The sequence below is a fragment of the Mixophyes fleayi genome, chromosome 5, assembly GCF_038048845.1.
Source record: "Mixophyes fleayi isolate aMixFle1 chromosome 5, aMixFle1.hap1, whole genome shotgun sequence".
Classification (NCBI taxonomy): domain Eukaryota; kingdom Metazoa; phylum Chordata; class Amphibia; order Anura; family Limnodynastidae; genus Mixophyes; species Mixophyes fleayi.
In genome coordinates, this window is record NC_134406.1 from 229,816,311 (window position 1) to 229,829,635 (window position 13,325).

Below are 13,325 nucleotides of genomic sequence, written 5' to 3' on the forward strand. Positions count from 1 at the left end.
AGATCTGACAACGGAAGATAGGAGGACATGTCTTAAATAGTGAACTGACCTACTGTCAGCCAATGTGAATCCAAGGGAGGTTTAAAAAGTGCCGGGCTTGCACATGCGCAGCAACTGCAGGCCAAAAGGCGTCAGAGAGAAGAGGAGCGTTGTGCGGGCCAAAAGGTAGCGGTAGTCAAGGGAAACCACAATATTAGTCGTCCCGAACAGAACAGCAGCTGAGATGCGTGATACCCTCTGTCAGTCATCAAGCACCATTTTCCCATGGTTATAATCCCCACTTTTGCAATGCTGCCCCACTACCCTCTCCAACCCAAATGCATTTTTTGGCCCAAACCCATTTTTGCAACAACATAATTTATCAGTACCAGCCTCTTATTTTCAAACCATGTCTGCCAACCCCCCCGGCCACCTCTTTCTTCCAAGCCCCTTCTGCACACCCTCCAGATACTTCTGTACAACCTCCAGATACTTCTGTCCCTACATTGTCTGTCACACCATCACTCTCTGATGCCCCAATGAAACTCTGCTTCTTCTACACTGTTACCTACCACACCACAAGTAACCACAAACCAAGTTCATTATCTAGCCTAACGTGAAACAACGGGCAAGAAGCGCCGGGAAAAAATACATTAATTTATGTTCAGTTTGCTTCATGTGTGTCTTGCGTGAATTTATTAATACACTTTTTTACCAAATTCAAAACTCAAATCTCTGATGTTTATGTTCATTTACTTAAAAATTTACATTTATACAAAATTTAAAAAAAATTACTTACAGGAAAAATAGGGGGAAAGTACATATTCTTTATCAGTGGTTGAAGTGGGCGTGTATACGGTGGCCTTTATTATTATTATTATTATTAGATTTGTAAGGCGCCACAGTGCTCTGCAGCGCCGTACAGTAGAGAAAACAGGACAAACCTAAAACAAGGACATACAAGGCGGACAAAATAAATGCAGATATGAAAACAAAGGGTATGGAGGACCCTGCTCATTAGAGAGCTTACATTCTAAAGGTAAGAGGGCACAGCTGAAATAAGAGGAGAGAGTGTGGCTCAGAGTGGAGATTGGGACAGCCGTGAGGGTGTATTAGTGTAAATAGTATCATCAGGGAGGGATAAGCTAAACTTTAAAAAAAGATGGGTTTTTAGAGAATGTCTAAAGATTTGCAGACTGTGGGAAAGCCTGATAGGCTGTGATAAGGAATTCCCTAAATGGGGAGTAGCACGGGAGAAGTCTTGTAGTCTTGTCAAACTGTAAAACTATCAAATTACTTTCACTTACATCCCCATTCCATTTTTCATACCGCCACTTCTGAATATACACTTCAATGACTGTTCTTTATAATAAAGCCATTAATGACAAAACAGCAAAAAAAATTAAAACAAGTGTTTTTTTTTAAATAATCCCCCACCCCATAAAGACATTTATTAGGCTGTTCTTAATGTCTACTGAACATAAAATAAATTTTTACAGTTGCTTATGATTGCAGACACATGCATACGATACTGACATAACTAGGACTCAGGACTTAGACTATCCATATAGTTGGTGCAAGAGATACGGCACAAAAGCAAGTAACTTTGAGATGTGTAGAGCTTCATTCGGACATACGCTTGAGCATGGCACATCCACTCTGTACAGCATCTATGGAAAAAAACGCCCTTCCCCGTCCTTTTAACTCCTCAAAATCGTAGGCTGTAGTAAGTATCCTTTGCGTTCGAAGACGCAGACAGGGCTGCGTTCACGGACGTATCTCTCAGTTCTGGGCATGCGCAGAGTGATTTTGCGTACGATTCGCTCAAACTTGTCAGATATGTACCTTGATGAATCAGACCCTATATGTGCTTATTCATTAAAATATTCTACACACCAGACATTGTGTCGATGCTCATTCACCAAAATTTCTCAGACATATCCATTGCAGAAGCAATTCTGTTTGTCCTTAAGAACTTTCCAAACTTGCGTCTTGAGGAGATTTCACTCCAATGTACACATAAAATGAACAAGTGTAAAATGTCAATTTTACTTTTTCTTACCCCCATATGTTATCAAGGTGATAAAGAACCTAATAAATTCCAAGTCTCCACCGAAATAAAATTCCAATCAAGTGAATGTTCCAATATTCACCAAATCACATTTCATAGGTAGTGACCTCTCACAACACTGCCCTTGTGTGCTTGCACTTACTGGATGTTAATATTTCTCTAATACAGCAAGTTATACTGCATTTGAGGCCGACACCATGGTAATTTAATGACTTTCTCCACTGTTAAGCCCCCAGTTAACTCTGTACATTATTATTGCCACTGTATTACCAACATTACTTAGAATATAAAATATAAGGTGCTTCTCCTAAAAATATTATCACCTAGATATTCTGTGCTTCATGTCTCTGTTATGTCACTGCTTACTAATAAACATTAAAGGCTACATAAATATTGATTCAGCCCATGAAATGACATCCTCAACAGTGTGTAGATGATGGGTCAAAACACATATCATAAAATATTTATAACTGAAAATGTTTTGCAATTGCTTCTGTACGATGATAGTAAGAAAAGAGGCTGCCAAATGTTAAAAAGTATAAAATAGTTGCAAAAAGCAGTCAGAACAAGGCAAAAGACAGAAGGATTTTAAACACAAATCTCCAGTAAATGTAGATACGATTTTTTTAGGTTAGTTTTTCAGTGGAATTGTGGAGACACTACTTGTCCCTCGCACCGGTATTTATAAACGCACCCCATAATTTCGTCTTCAATAAAGTTGAGTGACTTAAATAAAGTGGCGGTCTGAACTGGATATATGTAAAATCGCAAATCCCAGAGGGTGCCAAGGAGTGCAGGAACACTGTCCCTTAGTAACACTGTCCCTTAGTTACACTGTCCCTTAGTAACACTGTCCCTTAGTTACACTGTCCCTTAGTTACACTGTCCCTTAGTCACACTGTCCCTTAGTTACACTGTCCCTTAGTTACACTGTCCCTTAGTCACACTGTCCCTTAGTTACACTGTCCCTTAGTAATAACCCTGTCCCTTAGTTACACTGTCCCTTAGTAACCCTGTCCCTTAGTTACACTGTCCCTTAGTCACACTGTCCCTTAGTCACACTGTCCCTTAGTTACACTGTCCCTTAGTCACACTGTCCCTTAGTTACACTGTCCCTTAGTAATAACCCTGTCCCTTTGTAACACTGTCCCTTAGTAACACTGTCCCTTTGTAACACTGTCCCTTAGTAACACTGCCCCTTTGTAACACTGTCCCTTAGTAGACATTTTTATTTAGTCCTAGTTGTAGTTTCAGTGCAACTAACAATATTCAAAGATATCTAGTAAGGATAATGTGCTCCTTACTGTAAATTCTAAGCATACTGTAAGTCCCCAGGGAGCTCTGTGACTATATACAGGCACGAGGCCACAGATCAAGTGCTTTAATACAAATCATGGATCTCTGAGGTGACATATAACATCCAAATACTTTACTGTGTTATTCCTTATAATACACAAGTAATGACATTCTTCTGCCAAGTTTATAAATTCTCAGTAACTACACACTCTGCTTTACAATATGTAAAGCAAGTCTGGAATGTAAAACATATTAACCCCTATAGAAAAACCTTTTGATACGTCTAATTAAATAAGCCGCATTTCAAGCATGGCTCAAAGTCAGCTGAGAGTGTTAAACTTGAACTGTAAAGATCCACTCCAAACCTCTGACAGCTCAAGACATGAAGGCCTGAGAAATGTCCATACAGGACTAAAATGTTGCTTGTGTATATGGGATAAAAAATGTCTTCAATTGATAAAATCATATGGTGCTCTCACATTATGCTGTTAAATCACATTTTTCTTAATACTTACCCCCATCCTATCCCAAAGCAGGACTTTTAAAATCCCTGTGGATTTTAAAATAGTGCTGACCCCGCACTGGGCCCTGACAATTCAGCTACAGTAAAACATCCCATTCAGAGGCACTTGCATTTTGTTACAGTGCACCCTTTATGCTTGATTTTAATTACTCATAATACACAGAGTGACATACTGTGGCACACCAGATATAATTGAGACGAATCCGCTCATTTACAGCCGTTGTAGTTTAACCTGAAATTATAAGCAAATTATGACAAATAGCTCTGTGGACACAAAACAATTCACACAGATATAAATCTTACCTTTTGTGTGTTCTAAGTATACAGTGCATCTGTGTACACACCACAAATGCTGGTAGTTTAATGTATACTCACAACAAGTCCTAACCCTAGTTTCTAGTGAGTTGATGAGTTGCAGTCTCATGGATATTAATTACACTTACAAAAATGCTGCCTCCATCGTGAGTAGACTAAAAGGTGTCCTTTAACCCTGTAGTAGCCACGGGTACCTTATATCTTTGTGACCAGAACAATTGTCCTGGTAGAACTAAAATAACCCTTTAATTTGTCTGTGTATCTACCAATGGGCCAATTACCAATATAGCATAATGGTAGTTATATCATTACATCAAGGGAAGAAGCTTGTGCAGGCAAGGGAGCAGAGAGGCTGGCGCAACAAGGGAAGAGCAGAGAGGCTGGCATAGGCAAGGGAATAGCAGAGAAGCTGGCGCAGACAAGGGAATAGCAGAGAAGCTGGCGCAGACAAGGGAAGAGCAGAGAGGCTGGCGCAGACAAGGGAAGAGCAGAGAGGCTAGCAAAGGCAATGGAAACCAGAGAGGCTGGAGCAGGCAAACGAGGAGCAGAAATACTGGCGCAGGCAAGCGTAGAGCAGAGAGGCTGGTGCAGGCAAGGGAAAAGCAGTGAGACTGGCAAAGGCAAGGGAAACCAGAGAGGCTGACACAGGTAAGGGAAGAGTAGAGAGGCTGGCACAGGTAAGGGAAGAGTAGAGAGGCTGGCACAGGTAAGGGAAGAGTAGAGAGGCTGGCAAAGGCAAGGGAAGAACAGAGAGGTTGGCGCAGGCTAAGGAAGAGCAGAGAAACTGGCGCAGTTAAGGAAAGATAAAAATATGATGACACTTCAAGCCAGCAATATCAGCTCAGCCCATAAAATGGCTGCCCATACGTAGCTGATGGGTGCACTTTATTACAAGTTCATTTGTTTTGCCACTACATGGTAGTATTATGAACACAGACCATAGTAGATATATACAGTAGCATCTTAAATCAGCATCTTATTTTGTAAAATGTAATTTTGTTAAATTTGAACCATCTATCACACTCTTCCTCTCCTTTAATACACTGTTTTCCTCCTTCATCAAATTGGTCTCTTCTTCATCACACTGCTCCCCTCCTTCACCACATCGCTCCCCTCCTTCATCACATTGGTCTCTTCTTCATCACACTGCTCCCCTCCTTCATCACATCGCTCCCCTCCTTCATCACATTGGTCTCTTCTTCATCACACTGCTCCCCTCCTTCAACACATCGCTCCACCTCCTTCATCACATTGGTCTCTTCTTCATCACACTGCTCCCCTCCTTCATCACATCGCTCCCCTCCTTCATCACATTGGTCTCTTCTTCATCACACTGCTCCCCTCCTTCATCACTTTGCTCCCCTCCTTCAACATACTGCTCCCCTCCTTCACCACCTCACTCCCCTCCGTCATCACACTGATCCCCTTCTTCATCACACTGATCCCCTTCTTCATCACTTTGCTCCCCTCCTTCAACATACTGCTCCCCTCCTTCACATCACTCCCCTCCTTCATCACACTGCTCCCCTCCGTCATCACACTGATCCCCTTCTTCATCACATTGGTCTCTTCTTCATCACACTGCTCCCCTCCTTCATCACATTGGTTTCTTCATAACACTGCTCCCCTCCTTCATCACATTGCTTCCCTCCTTCATAACATCGCTCCCCTTCTTCATCACACTGCTCCCCTCCTTCATTACATTGGTCTCTTCTTCATCACACTACTCCTCTCCTTCCTCACACTACTCCCCCACTTCATCATTGCTCCAATCCATCATCAAGCTTGTCATCTCTTTCATCACACTGTCCACCTTCTTCATCAATGTGCCCCCTTTTTTATCACCCCACTGTGTCCCCTTCTTTATTACCACACTGTGCCCCCTTCCTCGTCCTGTTTTCCGCTTACCTTTCTATGGTTTTCTTTTCATCTGTCTTCTTTCCTTCTGAGCGTGGCTCCTCACTGACATTGTTGGAAAGTTATGATGATGTCACACTCGACAGTCAGTAAGAAAGAGGGCGCCGGAAAGTAATGACAGTAATGCCCCGGTGCCCCTCCATCTGAATCCGCCACTCTACAGTTATGGCCAAAAGTTTTGAGAATGACACAAATTTGCTACTTCAGTGTTTTTAGACCTTTTTGTCAGATGTTGCTATGGTATACTGAAGTAACATTACAAGCACTTTATAAGTGTCAAAGAAATTTATTGACAGTTTATGCAAAGAGTCCATATTTGCAGTGTTGAACCTTCTTTTTGAAGACCTCTGCAATTCACCCTGGCATGCTGTCAATCAAATTCTGGGCCACATACTGACTGGTGGCTAGTATAGAGTGTGCTGCTGACAGGGTGTGTCTGTAGTAAGACTAATAAATCACCTGATGAGAACTCCTCTATAAAGGCCAGGTAGGAGTGCCACCTGTCCATCAAGCTAGGGCTGTGGGATGAATGTAAAGTATTTAAGCCTGAGTTTTTCATTATGTAAGGGTGACCGATGCTAAACAAGCTGGCCGTTGACCTGGGAGTTGGTTTCTGTATAACTTAGCATTAGGGCAACAAGAAAGTGTGTGGAACTTTATGTTGTAAGTTTGCCATTCTTGTTCATTTGTGCATCATCAGAAGGGTTCTCGTGTCACAATATATATACCTGAAACATCATTTAGACTTGCGAAATTGGGTACAAATATGACCTGACCTGAAATACCCACTTTTGAGTGAAACTCTGCCTGCTTTCATATAAACCTGATCTCTGTCGATAGTCCACGAATTGAAACTGTCCTGCCAAAATCGGGATGGTTGGGAGGTATGTAATGAAGAATTTCTACGTTCAATTACAAAATCTAATTACAATTACAGAGAGCTTTCCTTATCTCTCCTTCTAATTTACCGATTGAACCTGTTGATGGGAGTTGTTGTAACAAAGCTGATTTTTTTTATATTGGTCACTTTAGTTTTCACACAGAAAACAGTTATAATATTTAAGATGAAGTATGAACATATATTATTAAACGTTGCATTTAAGAGGTGGGAACTTATCACCCGGAGATTTTGGCAGTATATTAAGTATGGTGTGTGAGGACAGAGGTTATTGTGACTGGTATTGAATAAGCCAGCTTCTCAAAGTAGATACTTTGATGGCCGAGTGTAGTAAATGAATAATTAATTCAGATATACCTACTCTGATATTGGCCTAAAGACTGAGAGAGGTGAGTTTCACCAGGGATCACAGGTTATACATATATGTGCAGTTGTTGGTAGCGATTGTAAATTTCCTAGAAAAAAAAAAGAGTTCTTTGTCCTAGAATATCTCCAGAGAGACTATTGCAAGCCCCTTGTCTTGAAACATGACAATAATAAAAGAGAGATGCCTGGAAGCATATTTTACAAGACAATAAGCTGATCCTGTACAAACAAAAAGTGCACCAGAAGCTGGTTTCACCATGGCCAGTCCTCACAAAATGACACCAGATAGAAAATATACCCTTTAAATTAATAAAAATGTACATGTGTTTAAAAATGTGCATGACCTCTAAATATCAGTAAAATATATCCATATGTCAGACCAGCTATTTCATTGAAAATAAACCATGCTTTTGATAATATGGTTTATGTTTGACCAGCAACTTATTAGCGATCATTTGGGAAAATCCTTGGTTCATGGCTCAACAAAGCAATGCTGAATTTTTTTCTAAATAGGATAACACTTATTATTATTATTATCGTTTATTTATAAGGCGCCACAAAAGGTCTGCAGCGCTGTACATCGAGGATAAAATAAAATTGCACGAGGCAAAATCAGGACAATACAATAAAAGCAAAAAAAGTTTACAACAAAAAAAGACAAAACAGCAGAATACACAGCAAAGGAGTAGACAAAACCAGCAGGAAATGAACTCTGAGGGAAATAGTCGCTTACAATGACTAGAGGTGTGTGGGCAGCAGTGGCGGATCCAGGGGGGAAGGGGGCGATCGGGGCGATCGCCCCCCCCTACCAGGGGCTTGCTGCCGACAGTTGCACACTGTGCAGGTCCGTTCAGCAGTGACAGTGTGCTGCCCGGCTGCTCTGATTGTGTTTTAAACACAATCAGAGCAGCGGGACAGCACACTGCCACTGCTGAACGGACCTGCACATACTGTGCAACCGCCGGCAGCCTTAGACATCAGAAAGGGGGCGAGGCCTAAATCGCCCCCCCCTAAAATCACCCCTGGTGGGCAGGGGGGCTAATTAGCAGAATTTGAGCCTGCACCCAGGAGTGTGGGCGCAGCAAACGGGATCAGAGCCATGGGTTGAGGATAGAAGGGAAGACACAGGTGAGCTGCTGGTGTAAGTAATAAAAGGAGGACAAGAGGAAAGAGGGCCCTGCTTGTATGAGCTTACAATCTAAGGGGGAGAGGTAGACAAGCAGGGTGACACAGATGGATGGATGTGATAAATGGTTAAAATAAGCCTAATGGACTTCACACAAATGTAAGACAGAATAATTAAAATCCATTTTCAAAAGACCACTTAGTTGCCTTTGTTTTTTCTATTTTATTTGTAAAATAAAAATGTAGGAACCATAATAAAAAAGACTAGCTGAGGAATTGTTGTGACTCCTAGCTGTTTGCATTCAAATATACCATTCTGTACATAATGCAATGTAAACCAGGGCCGTAACCAGGGCTGTGTGAGAGGGGTGACCGCCTAGAGCGCAATGAAGGGTGGGGTGGTTTATGAATATTTTAGGTTATTTTGGTTAAAATTGAGGGCTAGGGGGGTGGCAGTTTTCCTTCTCGCCCTGGGTGCTAAAATTTACAGTTATGGCTGTGATGTAAACACTATAATCTGTGGTTTCCCTAGAACCCTGTTTATCCGATCATTTGAACCAGCACGTTATGCTCTCTCCTGGGCAGACATCTTTCAGGCCCCACAGCAGTGGAGCTGTAACATATAAAGGAAACGGATCCTGGAGCGATCAATTTTGTCTGAAAGCCAACTTGGCTTCTAAGTAAAGCTGTCAGACTCCTCTATGCTCACTCCTGGCCGGCTACACTTCACATCTATATTACTGTGGCTGGTGTAAGAGAGCAGGAGGAGAGGAGTCCCATTGTTACCAGGTATAATGTGAAAAATTAGTCAATAATATTTCTATGCTGCCATCTAGTGGATTGATGAAGTAAAAGGTGCATTTCTTATATCAAGCTACTTAAAAGCATTGACAAAAAACCTTGCAAATTGTTGTCGCTTTTAACAATGCATTCAAAGCATCTTTGCAGGACAGTGAACAAAGTGCCAAGAGTTATAGCCCATGAACACTGCAAGCAAAGTTGAAAACTGACTCAAAGATTTTCAGAAAGTGTGTGACTACAGATCAGCGAAACCAAAGTGAAATTTTGCTTAAATAAAGTTTTGGGGGGAATGGACCATTTTGCAGAGGTGTAAAGCTTCATAAATAAGATCTTATGCTCCACTTTTACATCAGCGGACCTCATGCCCAGTGCTGACACATCTTGGCACCCTAGTTGTCCCAGTATAATAGACGTGGGTCCCCATTATAACAATATCCTATTTCAAATGGAAAAAAAAACGAAAACCAAATAAATCAATCTCATGGGAAAACACTTGCAATTGGCTGAAGATGAGGTCAGGGGTCTCCCACTTTTGTCACTTTGATTTGGCCATTTCAAGTGTGCAGGTGAGTTATTTATTTTATTTTATCGGAGTTGGAATTCTAAGCAGAACAAAAATCATAGGAGGAATTCGACTTAAAGCCAAACGTGAGAATTTGGAACATAATACTGAAATTGTGAAATTTTGCAGCAAAATGTGGTAGGAGTTGAATATTCTGCTGAACAGATCCGAACATTTCTCTTATCTCTACGTTTCAGAAGTAAATTACCCAATGTTAAATAAGATACAAGGTCTGGTTAAAACTCATCAGTTTAATACATTAAATTTTGTATGTATGATGAAAGTCAGCTTTTCATATTGAAATGAACATTTCTTAGTATATTGCTTCCAAAATAAACACAGTAGTTGGCAGGGCTGCCACCAGAAATTGCGGGGCCTAGTACAAATGTAGTAGGCAGGGCCCCCTCCTTGCTTCTCTCACCCAACCTCCATTTTTTAATTATTCTCTACCCGTTTGCCTCCCCCCATTCTCTAGTCACCCCCCTATCCCCAGCTCCATCTAACCCCTGTAGTAATTTACTTACCTCTGTGCGTCTTTTTGCTGTCTCCTTTCGACTCCTCTCTATTGACAGCACTGTGACGTTATTAACTACATCACGACAGCGATGATGCAAGGAGATTCTCTGCCTTGTCGTGGCTTTCTGTCCGGGAGCCGGGCACCTGAGGCTGGAGCAAATAGCCGAAACTGTGGGGCCCCGACATCTTGGGAGTGGAGCCAAACATGCCTACAAGGGGACCCACTGCCACATCCTTAGTTATGCACAGAGGTCTCTCCCCACACCACCTCTCACATCTCAGGAACAGCTGCTGCCTAGAAATAGCGCCCGCTACTTCCCTTAATTCACTCTGGATGACTCCTCCGCTAATAAATTTGTTTGGGCCCAGGGCTGCTTGGCCCCATACTGCTGTACTCCCTGTACCCCCCTGATGGCAGCCCTGGTAGTCAAACGTACCTCATTAGTTTCCACATCATTGAAGAGTTTTTCACATTCAATTCAAAATTCAATTCAAAATGCTTTACAGTTGCTTTTACTGACATTAATTCAATCATTGTAAAACTAGAGAAGGAATGAAAACTATAAAGTATAGAACTATAACAAATAGTCGTAGCAGTATTTTAATTTTTCAAGAAAAGTTCAAGTTCATTTTTACTGATTATTGTACTTTCCTACTCTACTGGAATGTCTGGGAGACCCCCGAATTTCATGGTGTTCTCCCTGATTCCCGGAAGAGTAGGCCTCCTTCCCGGATCCCGCCTGATATTCTTACAAAGTGAGTGGGCCCTGCAAATAGCGTCATCTTGGCCCCTCCCCCTGATGCAAGTCACGGCATTACACAGCAGGACCATGATGACGTGGATCCAGTCAGCATCCCCTATTGGACACGTCTCCGGGACCAGAGGGGAGGAATAAGAACTAAACAAATATGATTATCATTCCTGAAAGAATATACATTGCACATATTTTATGATTACACAGGGTTACACTCTTCTATAAAAATAGCCTCTTATTTTGAAATATTGCAGTTAGATCTGTCCTTTTAGAAATAACCACTTTCTACTCCACTCCCATATTTGTTTGACCACACCACGAATAACCCTTTTCTAACTGTCCTTGTACAATTGTTTAACAAAAGAATAAATATGAGAACTTCTAGCAACATCAACAAGTATATATGCAAAAGATTTAAAAAAAATAATAAAAATGTTCATATCTAAAGATACTTGAGACAAGTATATGATCATACGTCCCACGGGACAGTCCTGATTCAAGGTCCTGTCTTGACTGGCCCGGAAAGTTGGGAGTTATGTCACATTCACTACTACTCTGCATAGCACAAGTGTCCCCTGCACCCTCCACTGGTCTGTGCAGCAGAGTGTTCTTAGCAGAGGGGTGGCTAAGCTTATCGGAAGCACTGGACTGATGCACTGGGGAGAGACCATGCCCACTGGCCAAACCCCCCTTATCATACAAACACACTAGTGGCCGCTTACAATGTTGTCATTGCAGCACAATACCAGAGAAATAAAAATATATTGTTTCCCCCAAATGTACTGTGGAAAATTGCACTCAGATATAAAAAATACTTTAAACCATTTAATCTATTTAAAAGCACTATCTAATTTGGATGATGATATTATGGTGGAGGGTCTAACCTCTACTCCTGCTGCTACCAAAATACAGCTGAACAGCCATTTACTGGGATAACATACAATACTGAAAACAGAAAATTCCTCTCAAAAAATAATTGCCTTGAAAAAGACCTTCCTACAGGTTGAAACGCATTGGGGGTGAATATACTAGGAAGTCAGTCTTTAGGCGTCTATGAGGTACAGCCGGAATAATTTTTGGGATAAATGAAGTCAAGCGTTCTTCTAGGATTCCATAAAATTGGGTTTTAAACATATGGCTTTCTGGTAGGAAATCCGACAGACCCCAAATAGGGTTTCCCCAGTCCTGTTCTTTTTTTTGCATATATGGAGATTTCAAGGAGTACTATTTGGAGACTTTAGAGAGAGACCCAACGACGGGATACTACCAAGTGCACATTTAGGACTAGATTTACTAAGCTGCGGGTTTGAAAAAGTGGGGATGTTGCCTATAGCAACCAATCAGATTCTAGCTGTCATTTTGTAGAAAGTACTAAATAAATGAAAGCTAGAATCTGATTGGTTGCTATAGGCAACATCCCCACTTTTTCAAACCCGCAGCTTAGTAAATATACCCCTAACAATGCTTTATTTTGATGCTACTATGTGAGTATCAATGACAAAGGACTTGTTGCATAAGGTATTCTTGAACATGAAAACATCACATCTTCATCATCTTGCAATGGGGGTTTACTTTTAGTTGAATATTGCACTATTGTGTTTTTTTTCTTTTACATATACCCTACACAATAATGACTGGAGAAAACATCCATCCTTTTAGGGCTTTAGATACTTCTTGGACTTTTATGAATAGTAACTTTCAAACACATTTATTTTATTGGTTTTCTATATTTATTTATAAAGAGTAACTACACATATTGACATCCTTAGAGGCTGTGCTACAAATCTTATCTTATATTTTTAACTAAATCTTACAGGACTGTTTGGACCATATCTGCTTACTGTGGCAAAAAGTATTTACATTGTTTCAGCTTTAAAAAGATAGTTGGCTCTTACAAACATTGTTTTCTCCTTCTCCGGAGGCCTAGAGTAGTAACTAAATCAGAGCTAGGGAGGTTTTGATTTAAAGCTCAACAGGACACCCATTAACCTGCTTCAATGTCTTGCCATAGGATATGCAGGAAGTCTGTTACATTACAAGTCTCCAACAAACACACCCAAGACCCTGAATTAAGGAAACAATGTTTATACTGCACTTAGCCACTCTGTAAAACACTTCCCTGACATCCCTATTGCTTCTAGAATTCAATTCAAGCTGCTTAAAAAGCTCTTCCTAATGCATCCCCAACCTCATCAAGACAT